General features: G+C 41.6%; 1 protein-coding gene across 2 annotated transcripts in view; it reads left to right on the top strand.

The window, feature by feature from the left end:
* The window catches only part of MCCA (methylcrotonyl-CoA carboxylase alpha chain), a 388,726-nt gene that overhangs the window by 29,866 nt on the left and 335,006 nt on the right, over positions 1–23,854 (top strand). The window lies entirely within an intron of this gene.

Below are 23,854 nucleotides of genomic sequence, written 5' to 3'. Positions count from 1 at the left end.
ATATAAGCCCAACTAAGACTGTCGAATGCTTTGGATAAGTCTAGTTTGAGCAACATACCTGGTTTCTTGGTTTGCTTTAAGGAGTGAATTATCTCATGCGTTAGAATAATACCATCTGTAATTTGGCGACCTTCAACATAGCCCGATTGCTCTGGCGATATGATCAGAGGGAGCAGAGGCTTTAATCTTGTCGCTATGACTTTTGAGATTACTTTGTATATGATATTACACAGCGCAATCGGTCTATATTTGTCTGGGGTGTTGGAATCTTCTCCTTTTGGGATTAATGCTATGAAGGTTGCATTTAATCCCGGATACATCCATCTGAGTGCTCTAGATTCCTCTACAACCTGCCAGACTTCCTCCTTTATTAAATCCCAAAACTTGTGAAAAAAATTGGATGTAAAGCCATCCGGTCCTGGCGCTTTGCCTTCCTTCAGATTTCGCATAGCTTCTTCAACTTCTTCTAAGTTAATGGGTTTGAGGAGGAGACTGTTGTGTTCCTCTGTTATTATCCTTGGTATGTTCTTGATTACCTTATTGATGGCCGGCATTCTATTAAAGTCGGGTTCCTGATGCGCCTTCTCAAAATACTTCAGGAATTCCGCTTCAATACCTTCATGAGTTTCCACTTTATTCCCCTGTTCATTGTTGATATGAGAGATGTGATTGATCATTCTGCGCTGCACCGTCGTTTTATGAAAGAATTTAGTATTCTTTTCTCCATTTTTTAGCCATCTGACCCTTGATTTCTGTCTCCAAAGTATTTCCTCCTGTTTGGCTCTTTCTATGATTTTGGTTTCTAAGACTTGCTCCTGCTTGGTTAATTCCTCTGTGCGCCCTTCAGAGATGATGGTTTGCTGGATTTTTTTCATTTCTGTATTAAGAGCAGCTTGTTCTGTGAAGATGTTGCCAAATGTATTGTGATTCCATCTTTTTATTACCCCTTTAAGATGTTTAAGCTTTTGTTGAAATCTCGCCATCCTGGTGCCTTCAGATGGATTGAAGTGGAGCCAAGTGGTTCTTACTAGCCTCTCAAAGTCCGGGTGAGTGAACCAAAATTCTTCAAAACGAAAGGGGCGTTTGCTATTGTTACCTGGCCTGTTCCATTGCAGTTCGATGGGCCAATGATCTGATCCTGAGACAGGAAGTATGGAAGCTGTGAATTCCCCTCCAAGGTGAACTGCATTATCTGAGATGAGAAACCGATCAAGGCGCGATGTAATCTGCTGCTCTCCCTCCCTTTTATTACTCCATGTGAAGATACCGTTGCCTGTAGGTACATCTACCAGCCAGTTATTTTGAATAAAGGTTTTTAGTAGATGACCCTCATTGTTTGCATTATTTCTGCCTCCACGTTTTTCTTCTGTGCCCGTTGTCATGTTGTAGTCACCTCCCGCAATCCATAGTGGATGAGGTCTGTCTGAGCTGAGATCTGATAGTGTGTTCAGGATCTGAGCTTTTTGAACTGTATCCTGAGGAAAATAAACATTTGTTATTAACCCATGGGTATTAGAACCTAAGAGGTGGAAGTTTGCCTGAATGAAATTTTTGTTAGCTTGAATATTATTTAGCTGTATGACTCGCGCATCCCAGAGGATTGCAAGTCCACCCGAAGCGCCCTGAGCATCAACAGCTATTACATGTCCCCCTGGCCATGCTTTCCCTGCTATTTTTTCCAAAAAATTTGAGCCACATTTCGTTTCCTGTAAGAAAAGAATGCTTGGTTTTTCTTGCATCAGCATATTTTTTAATAATCTTCCTTTCCTGGGGCTGTTGAGCCCTCTGATATTCCATGATATTAACTTCATTGAGAAATTTGGGGGTGAGGATTAAAATACCTGGTCAGTTTGGCATACCTCCCTGACTCCACTAAAATCTCTCCAATCTTGATAGTTCTTTCCAAAGTGGATTTCCTACCTCTTTTCTTATTGTCCTTTGTGATAAATTTTCCATCCCATGGACTTCCTATTTGGACCCCTAGCGAATATTTCTTCTGTGCTTTGTGCAGAACTTCAACTAGGTTATCCACTTGCGTTTCTGATATTTTTTCAAAGTTCCTTGTCTTGCATGCCTGTTCCAAGCCCAGAATGTCCAGCTCCCCTATGTCTAAGGGTTCCGGGTCTTCTTCCATAATTTGAGGTGCTTGTGAGGGATCCTCTCGCTCCTGTGTGGATTTCTCATGAGGCTGCGAGTATTCAACATCCATACCTTGAGTATGCCATGACAGGGTTTTTGCTGGGGTAGTCAAGTTATCTTGCTTCTGTATCTTCTTTCCTCCTTGTCTTGATGTCTCGCCTGGCTGTTCTGGGTGGATCTCTTTGTCTTTGGCCATTGCCTTTTCCTTTTCTTGCTCATCCTCCTTGTCCAGTACTTAGAATCTATTGCTAGTTGTGGGTTTGGCTTTGTTGACTGGATTTGCTTTGGTGTTGCCTGTTGCCTTCTTATTTCCTCTTCTGCGATTTGTAACCTTGGTGTATCCATCTGTAGTTTGATTATCAGAGCTGTCTTGTGGAGAAGATGCTTTGTTCTGAGGACAGTCTCTATAGAGATGCCCTATCTCATGGCATTTCCTACATCTGAAGGGCACATATTCATAATCTATAACTTGTGTCCATTCAGAGTCCTCATGAAAGAAGCTTACCGTATCTGGCAGTGGTTGCTTGAGATCCATATAAACACAGATCCGAGCGTAGGAAGTGTAACTACATCTTTTTGTTTCTTCTGCGATCTTGACAAACTCGCCAATAGCGTTCCCTATTTCTTGCAGAGACTTTTCCTCCCAATATTCCCACGGTAGTGAATAAAGCCTTATCCACACTGGCGCATAGGTCAGGTCCTCCTTGTCTGGGTTAAATCTTTCAACCCAGCCTTTCAGATATAGTCCCGCTGAATTAAAAAAATACGGACCCTGATCCAGAATCCTGTTGCGGTCCTCCAGGCAGTTGAAAACTACAGTGAAGAAACCTTTGGCCCCTAGATGGAGCGAAAGATGCCCTTTAGGATGCCATTTAGTATTGATCCAGCTTCTTAGCGCTCTCTCCGTTGGCCAGATTCCTATGAATTTGCCGATTAACGCATGATCTCTCATGTACTGTATTCTGGCGTTGATGCGCTCGCTTGGAAAGTCCACTCTTGGTTTATGGACTGCCACAGGTTTGCAGGTTGATGAGCTTGCCTTGCTTCTTTCATCTTCTTCTATATCCTTGCCTTTCTTCTGTCCGTTGTCATTGGCATTGCTTCTGCTGCCCTGTTCCCTTTCTTTGTCGGCCGTAGACCGTTCTCTATTTTCCGTATCTGGGGGAGGCCCCTGGCCCTCCCCCTGCGGGGCTTCCATTCTCCTTGAACCGTATGGGCCGCTCTTCGTGCTTGTCGGCGCTGCAGTCTCTGCCCTTTGTACGCCATAATACAGTCCTGCCGAGTTCAGGTTTGCAGGAACCCTAGGTCAGGTTTCAGCATCGCCCGCTCCGCCTCCTCTCCCAGCTATCCTATATCATCTTATCTTATATGGATGTGAAGTTTGGGAATGCAATGTTTTTGCAGTTACTGGTTATTATTCTCCTATTGTTAAATTATTATTTGTCTTCTGCAATCTATATGCGGAAATACTGAATAAAACGCTACTGCAACTTTACAAAAAATTAAATATAGGAGTTGAGAAAATATTGTACACACACAAATAATGAACACCGATATTTTTGGACACATGTCCTTGGAAAAACCCCAGTGTGGGGAAAACCAATTCTGCATATGAGTATTTTATTTATTCTTCAGCAAAATCTGTGATTGAAAATTACAACTGTTCGCCGTAAATTAGCAAATCTCCGGAAAATTGTTTCTTTCACTTTTGCAAGTTGATTTTTCCTCTTGGAAGCAATTGGGTCCCTTTGATCCAATTCGACCCTCCTCTAGAGCCTTGAATTGGTCCACACGTGTGGCCCTGAGAACTCGACCCTCACTAGCAACTCGCACTAGCTGGGAAAATCAACTTCCCCTCCTTTGGAATTCGACTTCTATTGGAAAACTTGGCTTCTCCTGTGCAAATTGATCTCTCTGGCAAATTTCTTCTTGCTCTGGTGTTAAATTGGCAACTAGGGCCAAACTCCATGTGGGTTATCTTATTTCTGGCAGCTGATATTTTTATTGGATCCCTCTCGTCGAGAGGTGTAGGATTGATCCAAAGATCATCCGATTCCGATAAGTATTTATGGAGATATGAATTTATTTTGTTTATGTAATTATAGTCAAGCCGACCAGCTCTTATGTAGGCTCTAGAAGCCCAACCGACGTGTCTATTCATCATCCTCATTTTGGTATAAATAGATGAGGATTTGATATCATTTGCACACATGTATTCTTGAGGTGATCTCCTCTCCACGTCTGGGTTTTTGGAGAAGGAGAGAACCAAAAGAATACGCTGGCCTTATGGTGATGCCCTAGCCGCAGGTTGATCTTCGCAGCAAACAGAGACTCCTAGTCATGCCCTAGCCGCAGTCAAGGGAGCTCCTATGTGGTTAAAGTGAGGCCTAATCTACGCTGTCTAGGAAGCCTCTATAACGCAGCTAAGAAAAGAATTATTGCTGAGAAGAACAGGCCCTAACACGCTGTCAAGAAGCCTTATACACTACGCTGTCCAGAAGTAAAATGCAGTCAATGTGATCCCTGGAACAGCCGCAGTCATAAAGTCATAACACGCAGATCATTCAACGTAATGCCCTAATTTGGATCTATTGTCATATGGAATCATTACACGCAGTTCATGGACAGTCAACATGATGCCTGGAACAGCCGCAGTCATAAAGTCATAACACGCAGTTAATAAAGGGTCCATACGCAGTCATGAAGCTATCTTACACGCTGTTCTTGAAGACACATATATGCTGTTCATCATAAGGATATTCCAATATAAATAGAGACAGACACGCAGATATATGTAGCTGTAAATGGAGACATATACGCTGATATATATAGTCACCTATTCCGCTGTAAATAGTAACACCTTATACGCAGGCAGAGGAAGGATTGCTGTAGGTAACAGCATGACAAATTAGGTCTGTTGGCAGCATGATGTATGAATGACCTGAATGATGTATAATGATGGATGATGACATGGAGCATGGACAGCATCATGATGATGATGATGCATATTAGTACGGGCAGCATGATAAGATCATGGACATGGGCAGCATGAAGTTGAATGAGAACATGGACATGATGGACAGCAGCATAATGATAATACACATCTGTAAGGACAGCAGCATGATGATGATGCACATTAGTATGGGCAGCATGATAAGATCATGAACATGAAGGGCAGCATGATAAGATCATGGACATGGGCAGCATGATGATTATCATGATTAGTGCAGCATGGTGCAATATGCAGTAGTGCAACTAGAGGACGAGATGCAGCATGATGATAGGTATCAGTTGAAGCAGAATGTCTTCAACTGATCTCGTCGTTATAGGAGATGATCTATGCTTAGATCTAGACAAGTCAAAGTGTTGACTTCTGTTGTAATTGTACTATCTCTCTCTCTCTCTTTCTCTGCTGAACTTTGAAGATAAAAGAAGAATTGATCAAAGGGTTTCCCCACACATTGTGGGGTTTGTCCCTGGCTTGCGCCATATCTTGTGTCCTCTTGTCTTGGCTTGTCTTCTGCATATTATATTTATGTTCTATCTGCAGTTTATCGTAATGCTGATGTGATTGCTAACTGTGAAAATTTAAATAAATTGCTCTAGCATAGAACATACCAAAACTTAACATGGTATCAGAGCTGAGGTGAAGACAATGCCCAAGCAAGAGTGAAATAGCAATCACCGAAGACAGTTGGGACAAGACAGAAGGATCAATGGGTTCCTCATAATTCACCGAGGGTGAATTCAAAGCAAAGAATGTTATCTGAATGGCGCAGTGGAAGATTTTGATGGTCCATCTTAAGATCACTTCATTGGGAAGTTCGGATCTAAGGGTGGAAGGAAAGGCGGATGCCTTGTTGAAATAAGTTCGGCCGTTATGCGAAGGAGTCTCCGAATGGCAGAGACACATCTTTTGATGAAGATAACAATCATTCCTGGGACATCTTCCATGATCAAAAGAATGACTGGTAATGCAGGTCATCAAGGAAATGGTCGACTCTTCCACGAAAGCAAGGAACCCCAAAATCTCTTTTATGTACCTGATCGAACCTGATGCCCATCTCGGAAATGGAAGTCAAAGGTTGCAGGGTGGCACTTATCGATGGAAAGGTACGTGTTTGAAAATAGATCTTTTAAAGATGTTTTTGAGTTCAGGGTTGTATCAAGTTGCAGGAAGTCCACTGGGGACCATGTCCATTGACTCAGCTCTAGAGGTCTGTGAGTCAAATGGTGACTAGGATGCCTGAATTCAAAAGGAAGCATGAAGGTACGTGTCTGAAATGTACCAAAAGAAAATATTATAAGGGTACCATTCCCCTCATGCAGCAGGTTCACAGGTTTGGAACAACCCGAGGAGTTTGAGAATCATGATCAAGGAATCTCATGTATACAGGTGGAAGAAAGCCCTCTATGGCTTGAAGAAAAACACCTCAGGCATAATATGAGAGGATTGATAGCTGTCTAATGCAGCTGAGATTCACTAGGAGTGAAACCGATCCAAACCATTACTCGAAGGTTGTGGATGATAAACCTCTCGTACCAGCACCTATGTCTAACAGGTGCAGACTCTCTCATTTATAGGAGACAGAGGGAGTTGGATTCTGAATGTGGGAAGATAAGATGCAAGCTTGTGACTGCCTCGAGGATCTTAACTTTCAGAAGTTATATGGTAATGATGTCGGACCAGATTTGGGAAATGCCTCTGAGTTTCATAAACTCATTCGCGTTGATGTTCTTGGAGAACCTCCGTCCGGACATCTGTGTTGCAGTTAGCATGGTGAGCTCATATTTGGTTGAGCCTCACTTGATTGGTGCCAAGAATCTTCTAAGATATCTTCAGGGCACAATCTCTCATGAATTGAGATACATTGCCGAAAATATGAAACCACATGATTATTCGAATGATGAGTGGGCAGGAAGTATGGAGGATCACTAGAGCACTTCTCAGTGCTGTTTGGAATCTGCCTTGATATCCTGGATGAGCAGGAAGCAGAAGTCGGTGACTCTGAGCACCACCAAGGCAGAATACATTGCTGATAGTATGGCCTTCTGTGAGGCAGTCTGGTTGCTGAAGCTCTTCAGTGAGCTGTTTGTACACATGATGAATACCACTGTGAATCTTTGTGACAACCAGAGATGGGATTCGATTATTGAGGAATCCCGTATTTGACAATTGCTCCAACAGATAGACATCAATTACTGCCTTATCTGGGATATGGTAAGTTGATGATCAAGGAGGCTCCATCACACTGAGATGATGTACAGGACAGAGCCCTGAGGAAAGATCAAATTTGTGATTTTCCCGAACAACTTGGAGTCGTCGAGAGACCTTTGTAAAAGGGTCTTGCATGCTGCATACATTGAGCTCTAGGAGCTTTGGGGGGCTTGCAGTTCTATTGGAGCAACATACGACCACAGGGTGACTCACCCTCCCCTGGTGGTGCGCACTGAAACAAGATGATTTGCTCTCTTGTGGGACAAGATGATTCGCTCTTTTGTGGGACAAGATGATTCGCTCTCTTGTGTAGCAGGATGATTAGTTCTCCTGTGAGGCCTGGATTGATTTGTTCTCCATGGCGATTGTAGCAGGATTGATGTGTTCTCCTGTGAGCCCTGGATTGATGTGTTCTCCATGGCAGCCTGGATTGATGTGTTCTCCATGGCGATTGTAGCAGGATTGATGTGTTCTCCTGTGAGGACAGGATTGATTAAGTTCTCCTGTCGAGGCTTCCTACCCATGCAGTCTGGGACTCATGGGAAGTACCTCTCATCTGATCAATGAGCAGGGAAATGAAGTTAGGGACCATAGTAATACCGATGGACGCATCGTTGTATCTACCGTACTCCCTATGCTAGGATGTCCTCCATTGATCTGGGATCAATGATACTGGTCTGGGACCAGTGGTAGGAGTTGTACATGCTATGACGCTGACTTCGGGTCGGCTGATACTGGTCTGGGACCAGTGGTACATACTCCGAGACTGACTTCGTGTCAGTGCAGTACTGGTCTGGGACCAGTGAGAGTGGTACACTGACTTCGGGTCGGTTGAGACTGGTCTGGGACCAGTGGTACACTCTCTGAGACTGCGATACTGGTTTGGGACCAGTAAGAGTCGTACATACTATGACACTGACTTCGGGTCGGTTGAGATTGGTCTGGGACCAGTGGTACGCACTCTGAGACTAACTTCGAGTTAGTGGAGAATGATATGACTCATTCTCGATCAATTCTTCTTCTTCATAGTTCAGCAGAATTGAGCAGAGCAAAGCTAGCAGAGCCAGCAATGATGAGTAGAGCTGAGCAGAGCACAACTAGCAGAGCCAGCAGCGCTGAGCAGAGCAGAGCCAGCAGCGCTGAGCAAAGCAGAGCTAGGAGAGCCAGCAGAGCTGGGTAGAATAGAGCAGAGCCAGCAGAGCTGAGCAAAGATGGGCAGAGCAGTGCAGGGCACTGATGGCAGAGATAGTACAGTCGTACATATGGATCAGCGGATGGAGTTCTCCCTAGTTGAGAGGGAGTGTTAAATTGGCAACTAGGGCCAAACTCCATGTGGGTTATCTTATTTCTGGCAGCTGATATTTTTATTGGATCCCTCTCGTCGAGAGGTGTAGGATTGATCCAAAGATCATCCGATTCCGATAAGTATTTATGGAGATATGAATTTATTTTGTTTATGTAATTATAGTCAAGCCGACCAGCTCTTATGTAGGCTCTAGAAGCCCAACCGACGTGTCTATTCATCATCCTCATTTTGGTATAAATAGATGAGGATTTGATATCATTTGCACACACGTATTCTTGAGGTGATCTCCTCTCCACGTCTGGGTTTTTGGAGAAGGAGAGAACCAAAAGAATACGCTGGCCTTATGGTGATGCCCTAGCCGCAGGTTGATCTTCGCAGCAAACAGAGACTCCTAGTCATGCCCTAGCCGCAGTCAAGGGAGCTCCTATGTGGTTAAAGTGAGGCCTAATCTACGCTGTCTAGGAAGCCTCTATAACGCAGCTAAGAAAAGAATTATTGCTGAGAAGAACAGGCCCTAACACGCTGTCAAGAAGCCTTATACACTACGCTGTCCAGAAGTAAAATGCAGTCAATGTGATCCCTGGAACAGCCGCAGTCATAAAGTCATAACACGCAGATCATTCAACGTAATGCCCTAATTTGGATCCATTGTCATATGGAATCATTACACGCAGTTCATGGACAGTCAACATGATGCCTGGAACAGCCGCAGTCATAAAGTCATAACACGCAGTTAATAAAGGGTCCATACGCAGTCATGAAGCTATCTTACACGCTGTTCTTGAAGACACATATATGCTGTTCATCATAAGGATATTCCAATATAAATAGAGACAGACACGCAGATATATGTAGCTGTAAATGGAGACATATACGCTGATATATATAGTCACCTATTCCGCTGTAAATAGTAACACCTTATACGCAGGCAGAGGAAGGATTGCTGTAGGTAACAGCATGACAAATTAGGTCTGTTGGCAGCATGATGTATGAATGACCTGAATGATGTATAATGATGGATGATGACATGGAGCATGGACAGCATCATGATGATGATGATGCATATTAGTACGGGCAGCATGATAAGATCATGGACATGGGCAGCAATGAAGTTGAATGAGAACATGGACATGATGGACAACAGCATAATGATAATACACATCTGTAAGGACAGCAGCATGATGATGATGCACATTAGTATGGGCAGCATGATAAGATCATGAACATGAAGGGCAGCATGATAAGATCATGGACATGGGCAGCATGATGATTATCATGGTTAGTGCAGCATGGTGCAATATGCAGTAGTGCAACTAGAGGACGAGATGCAGCATGATGATAGGTATCAGTTGAAGCAGAATGTTTTCAACTGATCTCGTCGTTATAGGAGATGATCTATGCTTAGATCTAGACAAGTCAAAGTGTTGACTTCTGTTGTAATTGTACTATCTCTCTCTCTCTCTTTCTCTGCTGAACTTTGAAGATAAAAGAAGAATTGATCAAAGGGTTTCCCCACACATTGTGGGGTTTGTCCCTGGCTTGCGCCATATCTTGTGTCCTCTTGTCTTGGCTTGTCTTCTGCATATTATATTTATGTTCTATCTGCAGTTTATCGTAATGCTGATGTGATTGCTAACTGTGAAAATTTAAATAAATTGCTCTAGCATAGAACATACCAAAACTTAACATCTGGTAACTCGACCTCTCTCAGTCAATTCACACTGTTTAGAAACTCGGCCTCTTTTGTAGATAAAATCGACCTTCCTCTATCTCTGAGAAACTGGAAATTGCTATGAAGAATTTTCTCCGGCAACACTATATCTTTAATCACTGCTGATCTCAATCTGCAGGTGCCCTCACGCTATCACTGCACCCTTGCTATCACTGCAAATCTGTCTCTGTTGTTTTTCAAATCCCCATCTATTTCCTCTTATAATCTCTCGTTGAGCAATCAACAACCGAGATCTAATCTTAATCGATGGTTAAGATCATCTTGACCCCATTACATGACTTTTCTAGAAGTCATTAGAGGAAAATTGATTTACCTCAATTAATCCCAATTAATTAAGCCATTTCCCCAAGTTAAACTTAGAAAAATTAATAAACTGGCTAATTAATTCTAATTAAGGTAATTTTCCTTAGAAACATTTTCTGGGCTTTGGAGACAATTAATCTACTATGTTCCTTAGCCTCATGGACACCATCTAAGACTATAACACATGTCTGAGCTACATAAACTAACACTCTCTCTTAGCGAGGAAGGTGTTTTGCATAATACCCATCTTGTCTCTGAAGAAAATGAATCTCGCCTTCCCCAATGCTTTCGTTAGAATGTCTACTACCTGCTCATTTGTAGGTATATATTGTAACTGGACAATCTTGCACTGTACACAATCCTTGATGAAGTGGTACTTGATGTGTATATGCTTGCGCCTATCGTGAAACACCAGATTCTTGGACAACCTGATGCAACTCTGATTGTTGCAGTTTATCATTGTCATCTCTATCCTTTGACTAAACAAGGATACTAGCAGCTTCTGAAGCCAAATGGCCTTGCATGTAGCCATGCTTGCTACTATGCACTTTGTGTCTGCAGAACTCAGTGCCATGAACTTTTGCTTCCCACTGTACCAAGAAACAACTCCTGATCCCATGCTGAAGCAACACCTTGAAGTGCTTTTCTGATCCACTATATTACTTGCCCAGTCTGCATTAGTATAGCCCACCAACTTGATACCATCACCTTGAGCATATCTAATACCATACACTATAGTGCCACACAAATATCTCTGCACATGTTTTGCCGCTGTCCAACGCACTCTTTTCGGTTTTACCATGAACTAACTGAGAGAGTTTACTGCATAGGATATATCTGGCATAAGGTTGACCAAATACATGAGAGAGCCAATCAACTGCTTGTATAAGGTGGGGTCTACATCCTTCTCCCTGGATGTGTCTACCTTCCTCCAATTTGTGATCATGGGTGTAGACATGGCTTTGCAATCCTCCATCCCGAACCTCCTCAAGATCTCGATGCAGTATTTCCCTTGTCCAAGGAAAATCTCCCCATCTGTCTGCCACACCTCCATGCCTAGAAAGTAGTGCATGAGCCCCAAATCCTTCATCTCGAACTCAGCTGCAAGATCCCTCTTGCACTCCTCTATGAGCCCCAGTGAACCTGTAAGAAACAAGTAGTCCATGCACAAGAATGAGAACCTCAGCCCAAACCACCAAGTAGTAGAGGTTGGTATCCGCCTCACACTTCACAAAGCCCATGCCCTGCATATATCTGTCGATGCGCTCATACCTTGGGAGCCTACTTGAGCCCATACAAAGCTCTCTTCAACTTGCACATGTGGGTCTCTCTGCCGTGTGCTACAAAGCCCTCCGTTTTCTCTATGTATACCTCCTCTTCTAACTCACCATTTAAGAACGTTGTCTTGACATCCATCTGATGGATTTGCCATCCCATTTGTGCTGTTAATGAGATCACGACTCGTATAGAATATACCTGGCCACAAGAGTGAATATCTCCTCATAATCTATTCCCTCCTTCTGGGAGAACCCCTTGCCCACGAACCTTGCCTTGTATTTTTCGTTGCTACCATCTGCACCATGCTTGATCTTGAAGATCCAACGTGATCCAACCACTGCCCTATTAGTCGGTCTTGGTACAACCTCCCATACGTTGTTCTGCATGATTGAGGTGTACTCCTCAACCATCGCATCCTGCCACACCTGCTGCTATGTGGCCTCCTGATAGCTGGAAGGCTCGCTATCTACTTGTTACCCACCATTGTGGGTAGTATCCACATGGGAAAATTTTCTCCTAGATGGTCCTCAGCCGACAACCAACAGCCCCTTTGTAGCCACCAAATAGCTCAATGTGCCACTATCTTTGCCACCCGAGCTAGCTATGTGGTCCTTTGCCCATTTGTTATGATCATATGTTTGAAGGTGGGCCTCCCGACCCCGAAAGTATGGCTTTTCATTGGTTTAGTTGAGTAATTTTGTTTACTTATCATGGACACTTTTGGGCATGGATTAGTGGGGTGATTCGACAGATTGGTGGGGTGATTGTATTGGTGGGGTGATTGGACACTCTTGTTTCCTATGCACGATTTGGTGATTAGCCTTGTATCCTAGTCCCGTGGGATCTCCTTTACTGACTATTAGCTTTAGGGCTGGCACTACATGGGAAATCCCGATTTTGGTTGCGTGGTCCCGCTTCTCGACACCATATAAATTACTCCCTTTCGCTCATTTTTACCCCATTTATCACTTTTCCCATCTGGGCTCCACATATGTTCACTGGGTCCACAAAGGGTTAGCCTTCCCCCCTTTGCCCACACCTTGGGTCGGGCTTGGAACGATGCCCCAAAAGTTGATGCAGCTAAAAAGAAAAGAAAAAGCATAATTTGGCCACTTACAACAAGAAATGTACCACAAAATGCAAAAGATGGTCAGTGTATACAAATTTAGCATGTGGGAAAAAGCCAAACATGAGCTCTACCCCTTATCTATGGCCATCACCCTTTTTTCTATGGGCCCTAGATAAGCCCCCTCCACATTAAGGAACCCATGACTGTCCCAACCGCTGGTGGGCAATGAATTGCCCCACCTTAAAGGGGGTATCTACTACTGTATCCTACACATCATGCTCTCATTCCCTGGAGCCCCGAGCAGTTATGAAGAAAAATCAATCAAAGGCAAAAGGCATATGAAGAAGGGTGGAAAAACAAAAGCCGGGGTAACTCATGTACCACGATTGCTCCCTCCTACACTCATATACCCAAGTGTGGGTTTCCCCTATTATAGCTACCCTTGTACCATGGCATGCGGCTTGGAGCCTTCCCTTGATCCCCACTCCATTCCATCATTATATCACATGCCACCTACCACTTGATAGATGTACCATGGACATGTCACCCCCTTTAAAGGCTGAAACCACCTAATAGGGTCCTTGGTTAACCCCCTTATTGAGCTTGGAGACACTTGTACATGCCAAAGCCCACTATGGAAGGGCATGCCATTATGAAGTGTTTGCTTGTGTTTCATGATTTGTAAACTCTGTTATTTGATTACTCGAATGATGTGTTGTATTGGAAGGCGAGGGGGTGCATTGGATCCTATGCAGGGATCAGGATTGCAAATGGGTCTCCATTTGGGGTTTGGTCTCCCTATATGGGGTCCAAGCCCTCCAGAGGGTCACAGTGGCACTTGTAGGGTGAGCATAGAGAGCCATGGGCCTCCACCATAGCAGAGAGCACTTCATGGATCCCCAACATCATTCAATGATTGCTCATGTTCCACCTTTTTGGATGAGGATGATGCACCTGGATCATGATGCCTAGCTGGCTCCACACTTGGTAGAGGTTCTAGAGTCTAGATGAGGATGTGTCTCACCGCGGGAGACAAAGGGAAGGCTTATGTCATCATCCTAACCCTTACAGATGGTTAACAGGCATCATTGATCCACTTGGAGACCCATGAGGATGTCATTGTGCCCACACACCCACTTGGGGACACCAGATGTGACTTGCTTGGATGTTAAGGGGCCAACCCCTTATTCACTATGTTTGGAGTGTATTTACTCACCTTGGCACACTTTGAACTCCACTCTTCAAGGGTCCAACGTCTCATTGTATTTACTATTTTTCCCTTTTGAGTGGCTTATCTTTGTATTATGGAGCTATCTTAGTGGGCTTGTCACCAAGTCATGCCATTATTGTACATTATTTTATTATTTGGGGCTTAATTAGGCCTAATTAGGCAAATCGAACTCATTAGGAAAGATATAAATTGATGAGAGCTCATTTGAGTTTCATCATCACTTGGATTTGGGATCATTGTTTCTTCTAGAAATTTTCGCTAGCCTTATTGGTGGATGAATTGGAAGTTTAATGCATTTCGATGTTTGGAATGCTTATCTTTTGTCTTGGAGCTTTGATATATTTGCACTTGATGATTGGAGGCTTTTCGCTATACTTGTGTCATTTTCATGTTTTACTTTACATATATTGTCTCATGTGTAATGTATGAATGTTTTTGCTAATGAAGCTGGTGTAGTTGCCTTTAAAAAATGCGAATTTGTTAAAACTTGTCTTTGTGAGGGCTTTTCATATGTTTCATGCAAGGGTATGGTGAATATGTTAGGATATTCCGACACATAGGTCACTATAATTCGAAAGTCTCTTTATCTTTTATTTAAGTTACAATTTAGTGGGTAGCTCATAGAATACCAAAGTGACTTTCACTTATTTATAAAAGTGGGTCACATAAAATCTTTTTTTTTTTTAAAGTGAGCTAATTAGATTAAGTTTGGAAGGGGGGCGGGGGGGGAGGGGGTTTTAAAACAAATATAACATTATCTTTCACTTCCACACATTCACGCACTTCGTTGGCATCTTCAACAACTTTTTTTCAAAAAACCATAACTTATTCATCTGGACGCCGTTTTTTTGAATCGGCCTAATTTTTCAAGATCTTTCTATTGGAACACTTAGTTTCAACATCTACAGCTTTAGTTTTTGTTAAAATGGAAAGTCCATGCCAAGTTATTCTTGACAGCACCAACTACTTCCAATGGTGGTCCTACATTGTGGATTTACTTAGAAGCAAAGGTCTTTATAGAATAGCCTCAGGCCAAGAAAGTAAACCTAAAGATGAAGATAAGGCAACCAAATGGGAAAATAGGCAAGATCAAGCACGTGGGTTGATAGGGATGTTTGTTTCTCCAGACCTTAGATTCCATATCGCAGAACTTGATACCCCTAATGAAGCAATGAAACAACTCACTTAAGTTTTTGGAATTAAAAATGAAATTAAAGTCCATCAACTCGAAAATGAGTTGCTTACGTTGGACCCCAATAATTTTTCTTCCATTGAAGATTTTTTGTCCAAGTTCAAGACCCTTAGATTTCTCTTGGAAGGTGTTAAGGTTAAGAAAGAAGATGGTAGCCTTATCTATTCCATTCTTACTAAGTTGGGACCAGCCTACTCTGTGTTTGTTTCCATCTTCCATTCTACTAGAGAAGCCTTTATTTCTCAAGGACAAGACTACAAGTCCCCCTCTTTTGATGCCTTTTGTGATTCTTTAATAAGAGAACAAGAAAATCTCATACATCTTGGTCTTCTTAATCTTGGAAACTCTTCTAAGAAAGTCTTAGTCGCCCAGTAACAACCAAATTCAAAGAATCCTAAGAAGCAATATCCTAAAAAGAATGGTCCTAAACCAAACAAGGGTCCTAAACAATTTCAGTCTCAAAGTGAAAAATCAATTCAACAAAATGATAAGGCAAATAAAAACAAAGGGAAGAAGACTGATAGACATTGCCACTTTTGTAATCGAGATGGCCACTTAGAATCCAAATGCTTTAAGAAGATGGAAGCCTTGGAAGCAACAATAAAGAAGCATAACATCGATTTGGAGCACTCTTCAACTTCAACTTCATCTTCAGGAATAACACTTTTTGCATGTGGTTGTCAAGCATTTCGGTTTGGTTAATGCACTAAATGTATCTTCTTCTTCTCATTCTCATGAGTGGCTCATTGATTCTGGAGTTTTTTATCACCTGGCCAAAAACAAAGCCATGTTTTCTTCTTTAAATGATTGTAACACCAAAAATATATATGTTGGTGATGATAGATCTCTTAATGTTGTAGGGATTGGAACTGTTCATCTAGACAATGGTCAATTTAATGATGTATTATGTGTTCCAACCTTATCCTGCAACTTTTTATCTGTATATTAGATAACTCATTCAGGTGAAGGTAAAACTGTTGAATTTTCACCTCACGATGTTGTAATTAAGGACCTAAGAGATCCTAAACAGATTTTAGCTATTGACATTGCTGATGATTCTAAAAGGTTGTATAAGTTTAACAACTTTGGGTCATCAACTCTTCCCTCGGTATTTTTTGCTCATAATGATGAAGTGAGCAAACTTTGGCATGAGCGATTTGGTCACTTAAACTATTGCTCCCTTCAAAATCTATGTAAAGAAAATACGGTGACAGGTCTTCCTGTGGTATCTTGCAGAGATATGGTGTTTGTTCCGAATGTGTACTCAGAAAACACCATCGAGATAGTTTTGAAAAACGTGTCTCTTGGCACGCCTCAGCCCCTTCACAGCTTGTGCATAGTGACTTATGTGGTCCACTTCCAGTTGTTTCATTCTCTGGCTACAAGTATTTCTTAACTTTCATTGATGATTTCTCCAGACGCACTTGGGTATACTTCTTAAAACTCAAGAGTGAAGTATTTAACATGTTCTTGGCCTTTAAGGCCTTTGTTGAAAAACAATCTGGACCTCAAATTCTTAAGCTAAGATCTAATAATGGCGGAGAATATGTTGACAACAAATTCATCAACTTTTGCACTGAGCACGGAATTCAAATGCAACACACTGCTCCATATACTCCACAACAAAATAGTGTCGCTGAAAGGAAGAATCGCACCTTAAAGGAAATGGCTAATTGTATGTTTCAATCTAAAGGACTTAGTCTTAATTTTTGGGCAGAAGCAATTAACTGTGCAAATTACATAGTAAATCGCACTCCTACTAAGGTTTTAAAGAATATCACTCCAGAAGAAGCATGGAGCTCAATTAAACCAGATGTAAGTCACTTTCGTGTTTTTGGAAGTGAAGCATGGGCCCATATTCCCGATGAGAAATACAAAGCCTTAGAACCTAAGGGTGAAAAATGTAGTTTTGTTGTATATTCTGAAGATGTCAAAGGATATAGACTTATTCCACTTAAGTCCAAAAATGTTATCATTAGAAGAGATGTAAAGTTTGCTGAAAATATATCGGCCTATGAGCCTAGTTCGGCGGATGTGCCACCTCTCTCTATCCCTTCTACTTCTGAAAATATTTCTTCTTCAGACGATGACAGCGAGGAAGACAATCCTCCCCCACCTTCTTAGGATCCTCCTTCAGCTCCTCAGGTTCCCAAATGGGTCCGTGCTACTCGGGATGCAGCAGGTGATCCTACAAATCAACGACGTACACGTTCTCAGTTCGATAGAGCCTCTTCTTTACCGGCTCAAGCTTCAGCGAATTATGATCTTGACACCTTTGTAGAAGCTTCAGGCCATCCAGATTGGGACACAACTATGAATGAAGAATATCGTTCATTATTGGCAAATGATGCATGGGATCTTGTTCCTCTTCCTAAGGGACAAAAACTTGTTAGATGCAAATGGGTTTACAGAACTAAGTTTGGACCAAATGGAAAAGTTGATAAACATAAAGCTCATCTTGTTGCTAAGGGTTTTGCACAATTTGAAGGCATTGACTATACTGAAACCTTCTCCCCTGTGGCTAAAATGAACTCTGTCTGCCTTGTTCTTTCCCTTGCTGCCTCTTTCAAATGGGAAGTCCATCAGATGGATGTTAAATCTGCCTTCTTGCATGGAGACTTGCATGAAGAAATCTATGTGGAACAAACTCCTGGCTTTATACAAACAGACTCTAGCCTTGTATGTCAGCTTAAGAAATCCCTTCATGGTCTCAAGCAAGCCCCTCGGGCTTGTTATTGCAAAATGGATAGCTTTCTTTTAGATACTAGCTTTTCCAGGTTTCATTTTGACAGTACTGTCTACACCAAGAAAGTGGGTAAGTATCTTATCATTCTTGTTCTTTATGTTGATGATCTTATCCTTACTGGTAGTGATCCCAACCTTATAAACCATGTGAAGTCCAGCCTTAAAAAGAAGTTTGAAATGACAGACTTAGGACACTTGCATTATTTTCTTGGTCTTCAAGCCTTGCAAACCAAGGAAGGTATTTCCCTTTCCTAGTCCAAGTATGCCTGTGAACTTCTACGCCATTTTCACATGGAAGATTGTAAGCCGGCCCCTTCTCCCTTTCAGTCTGGAGCCAAACTTTCAGTCACTTGTACTTCCCCTGAAGTTGATGCTACCTTATACCGTCAGCTTGTAGGAAAACTTTTGTATTTGACCCATACTCGTCCTAACCTTTCCTTTGCTGTTGGGCTTATTGCTCGGTTTATGCAAAACCCACATGAAAGTCATTGGAAAGTAGCTAAAATAATACTTCGTTATGTTCGAGGTACAATTCAGTTTGGGATTCATTACAATGCGTTGTCGCGCAAAGTGTCCAGGCACCGCGACAACGCTTAGAGTAAGCGCTGTCACTCTTAATCCTTACTCATTCTGTTTAGACTCTCTCATAGACAAGTCAAGGGGGGTAGTCCTTAAGGTAAATGGATGAGCAAGCCTGTGGATCATAGGCTCTAGGAGATTTTAATGATGGACAACTTAATGAATTTAAATGAATCTCGATTAACTCAGATGAATAGATTAAACGCTAATGTAACCAAGACACGACCACCAACTAGAGATAATTATAGACCAGTGCCTTTAATTTGAATTAACCATAGATTAAGTAAGAAAACAAGTCATCCAGAATAACTTTTCCAATATGTGACGAACAGTGACAATCAGGTATGATTAATATAAACGCCCAAAACTGTATCATGCAAGAGATTCCAGATTTAAAATGATTATCGTTAATGACCAAGATCTAGAATTAATTAATTTTCTCCAACAGTCAATATAACTTAAAACATTTATCGTACTTTGACCATAGGAAAATCATAAAAATGCATTTAATGACCAAATAACACTAAGGAACTTTAGGTTTAAATTTTAATTATTCCTTAGGCAATAACTTCAATGGTAACTGAAGAAATCAAAATCTTTTAATGCGATGGAAAAATGAATCAAAGGGTAAAAATTTAAAATTTTAATGGGCCATAGGCCACATTAATTTTTTTTAATGTTAAGGCGTAAATCCCTTTAATTTATCTTGAACTCTTTAGTCACCATTTTTTTTTAAGATTTTTATATTTTTAAATATTTTAGATTTTTTAAATGTCTTAAAATGAATTTAAATGTTTTAGAATTTTTAGATCTTTTTTTTTTTAATCTTTTTAGATTTCTTTTATGTTTTAAGAATTTTTTAATTTTTAGGATTTTTAGATATATTAGATTTTTTTAAATGTTTTTATAAAAAAAAGAACCAAAATCAAATTAAAAAAAAAAGTAATAAGAAAATCGACTTTAAATCAAAAGTTAAAAGTCAAAATCGAAAATCCAAATAAAAAAAAGAAAAAGGAAATTAAATCAAATTTAAAAAAAAATGTTAAACTAACCCTAACATATACACAATGTAAATGAAATGAAAATCAAATCTGTGTCTTTGATGTGTTCTTCAAATGCCCATCGATTTCCTCTTATAATCTCTCATTGAGCAATCAATGGCCATGATCTAATCTTAATCGATGGGTTAGATCATCTTGATCCCATCACATGACTTTTCTACACGTGACTAGAGGAAAATCAATTTACCTAAATTAATCTTGATTAATTAAGACATTTCCCTAAGTTAGACTTAGGAAAATCAATAAACTAGCTAATTAATTCTAATTAAGGTAATTTTCAGTTACAAGAAACCAACACGCAAGAGTGTAGCTATGTGTAGACTTGTGTATACTAAGTGTACGTAAGTAATTGTATTATTGATGAAAATATGAATGGTGATTACAATTCTTCATGGCGGTGTGCCTATATAGGCATTAACTAGCCATGAAGATGGGTGGTCACATCTTTTGACCAATGTCCTTTCATAATTAATGGGACATTAATTAATTTAATTAATGAATTGTTATTAATACTTGTTATTTAATGTTATTTATTAATTGATGTTTGTTATGAATATTTTATTCATAACATCACCACCCCCTTTAAAGATGCTTTGTCCTCAAAGCATAATAAAAAAGGGTTTTATCTAGTTGAACAAGTTGCTATGGAATGACATCTATTTTCTTTGACTTGTTTGTGTCTTCTTGAGTTGGTGACTTTTTCATATAAAACTACAACTTTCTTGAAGCCGGGTGCATTAACACAATGTAATTTATAGTGTTGTCCTTTCCAACTAAACTCCATGAACTGTTCTTCAAGGTTTGTAGTATAGCTTCCTAATTGCATTAACTATTAGCTCTGCTATAAAATTTCAGTGCTTAAAGGGTCAAAGCAGGTTTGGCAGTGCTGGTTGTGCTTTCAAGAGGTTCGCAGCAGTGGATTTCTTCTTCCCCTTCATTCTCTTTATTCACCCTTGTAACCCCTTAATCTCAGTTTTCTTCCTAAATTTCTTCATAACTCCTTTTTCACCGTCTCACGCGTTTTTGTTTAAATGCTTTGAAAACCTCTCCATTCCCCGTTTAAAGCCCTCCGAAATCCGTCAAAGCCCCTTTTTGGCCCCAGTCCTTAAGCGCAAGTCAAATCTTCCATAAGACCCAACCATATAACTTTGTGCTTTCTTTCATCATCGCAATCGGCAAATCGCATATCTGTGTGTGCGTAAAGGCCCAAACCCCTTGACTCTCGCCGATGCGATATTGTGATGCCCCTTCTTCACTCTTAAATATGGTTAATTCCTCTATCGGGTCCGTGGCCTAGTCGCAAGTCGCAATCGGAGCTTTCAGCAGGTCTCGCTTAAGTCATATCCATAGCATCGCCAATCGCCGATTACCGACTGCCCATATTGGACGCGATGTGATTATAAATTGACGATAATGACTCTGTCGGGTCTATAGCACCATCAGAATCGGTGCTTTCAATGTGGCAAGCCCTTTTCCATTATAGCGATGCGATATTTGGTGCCGGACCCGATGCGACTCACTGCTCCATTGTATAAAGTTTCAAGTCCGCAAGTCCGCCTCCGATAGTGTGTTTGCCATATTGCATAGCTTTCCCCGCAAACCAATCTCCGCTGTCCGTTCATTTGATCCAACGGCATGCGCGCCTTTTCCCCGCCGAATCATGCCCGCACTTTAACTTGCGGGGAAAGCGGTTTCCCGCCGGTACCATCTGCCACGTGTCGCCCTCCCATTATGATCGCTCCGCTATATACGAACATCGCCGTAGCTCCAAAGGCGGTGCGATAATACCATTTACCGCCATCCCGCCCGTCTCCGCTCATTAAACCCCGCATACTTTCAACTCTCGTTAACCGTTGGATTGGCTTACATGAGATCCTACGACCTGCGTCTATCCCGCTCTCCTATCTCCCAGTATCTTCTGCGAACCGATCCCAGCCGTTCATCTACCGGATCCAACGGCTGATATTTGTTCCGGTCTTGCCCATGCATTCGCTATACTGTCTGTGCCACCCTTGATTGTTCTTTAATCCTCAACAACTGTATTTAAGGAAGAGGATGGCCGAGAAGGGAAGGACAGCCTCAAGCAGATCAAAGCATTAATCAGTTATGGAGCTTCTTTCAGTCAACATTCCATATGCTCAGAAAAGGACTGCAGAGCGCCAGAAGAGGCCAATTTTGTTCATTAAAACACTCAGATTTCAGTAGAGCACCATATCTGATTGTAAATGCGGTTGGTGGTCAGTTATGACCCCTCCACGCATAGGTTAGCAGAGATTTTTTGTAATCAACCTCCATATATACTCAGAGACAGAATGTAAGAGGGGGGATGAATGGTTGCTCCTGCTACCTTAGCCACTGGTGGTGCCTCTGCTTGCTTTGGTGCCTCTTCTTCTTTCACTGGCTCTGTTCTACTGGGCTTTGTCCCCACCTATGCGCTTTTCTTTGCTACCTATGCTTATGCTCCCGCCTTCTCTATTGGGCGAAGTGAAGGGCCCGTATTGTTGAAAAGCTTAGGCACTCCTTTCATTTTGAGAGCCAGCCAGAAAGTGAACTCAATCACTAGCATCAGAAGCATGCAAGGATGGTTCACCTGAAGAAGAAGGGTGCGACAGCAGGCTCGACCAAAAGCCCACCACCCAATAAGCATCAAGGGACGGAGTCACTCACTATTCCGATGGTGAGGGTGCGTTAGTACACTCGACTGTCAAGGAGAGGGCCGGCAGGGTGAGGACCGACAGGGTGCGTAAGCACGCTCGACTGTTAAGAAGAGGGGCTCGACTGCTAAGGCCGCCATCGTGAGCCTGTCGAACTCTCGACCTAAACAACCAAAAACAATAGATACCATTGCCCCCATCCTTCAGTAGTACCAATCGTTTCAAAAGCAGTTGATCCAGACGCAGGTCAAGATCCAAAGCTAGTTGTTCATTCAGTTGACCTAGGAGCAAAGTCACCTAAAGTTAAGGCTAAGGTAGGTAGTTTAGGAAGCATCACCAGCACAAATTGAAGTCGCACCACCATCAATACCATATGAACTAGTAGCTTCGGTAGCTGCTGACCTAGTTGCTCTAGCAGTTGCATTTGACTGAGCAAAAGCGGAAGAATAGGTAGTTCGAAAGCAAGATCGTACCTCGAATGAATGAGCCATAAGGTTCAACTTCTGGAGACTGTAACTACTGTGATACCTGCAGTGTCAGGTCTTCATTTTCAGCTAATGCAAGCTTCTTTTGCTGGTAATTGCTCACTTTCCACTTCTTCTTCTTTGTTTCAGGCTGTATGCATTTATTCATGTGCTGTTGATGTTTAGCATTAGAGGGGTTGTCATCCCACCTCTGTGTTAGAATTTAGCATGTATCATTGAATTTGTATGCAGATTTCTATTATTTTAATGCCAGAGAGTTGTCATCCTGTCTGTGTATTAGGAAACAGATTTATAGACCTTTTAACTGGTTGCAGCTGGCCATCATAGGGTCCTGTGCAGTGTTGTTAAAAGCGCGATCGGGATTAAATCGGCGCGGGGAACGAATTGGAAAAATCGGGAAAAAATCGGAAAAAAGCGGGAAAAAATCGTTTGGTACAAAAATATTCATTTTTTTTCAATTTTTTTAATATCTAAACCATCTACAACATAAAATAAATACATTGACACATAAATATGATAAAAAAACTAATATATAAGATGTTTAATATCATTTCTAGCGCTAAAATCACACATAACATTGAATCATGTCCTGAATAGTAAGTCCTGACTTCTGAGTCCCAACTCAGCCTCAAAATATCAACAAAAAATATGATAATGTATCTCATCATGTCATAATGTCATATACAATAAAATGAAAGTCTAATCCTATTGATTTCCTCTGCCCCTCTTGCGAGAAAATGCCACAGCTTTCCCTTTCCCTCTAGATGTAGATGCTGGTGCCCGTGCAGGTGGAAATGGCAGTGGAGTCTGATGTGCTCTAGACGTTGAAGAACTAGAAGTAGGAGCTATAGGAGGTAGACCA

The sequence above is a fragment of the Pinus tabuliformis genome, chromosome 1_2 (genome assembly GCF_031772625.1).
Source record: "Pinus tabuliformis cultivar Carrire ecotype Pingquan chromosome 1_2, CPIR1, whole genome shotgun sequence".
Taxonomy (NCBI): domain Eukaryota; kingdom Viridiplantae; phylum Streptophyta; class Pinopsida; order Pinales; family Pinaceae; genus Pinus; species Pinus tabuliformis.
Note: the sequence above shows the minus strand (reverse complement) of the source record. Positions and strands in the feature narration are given on the sequence as shown.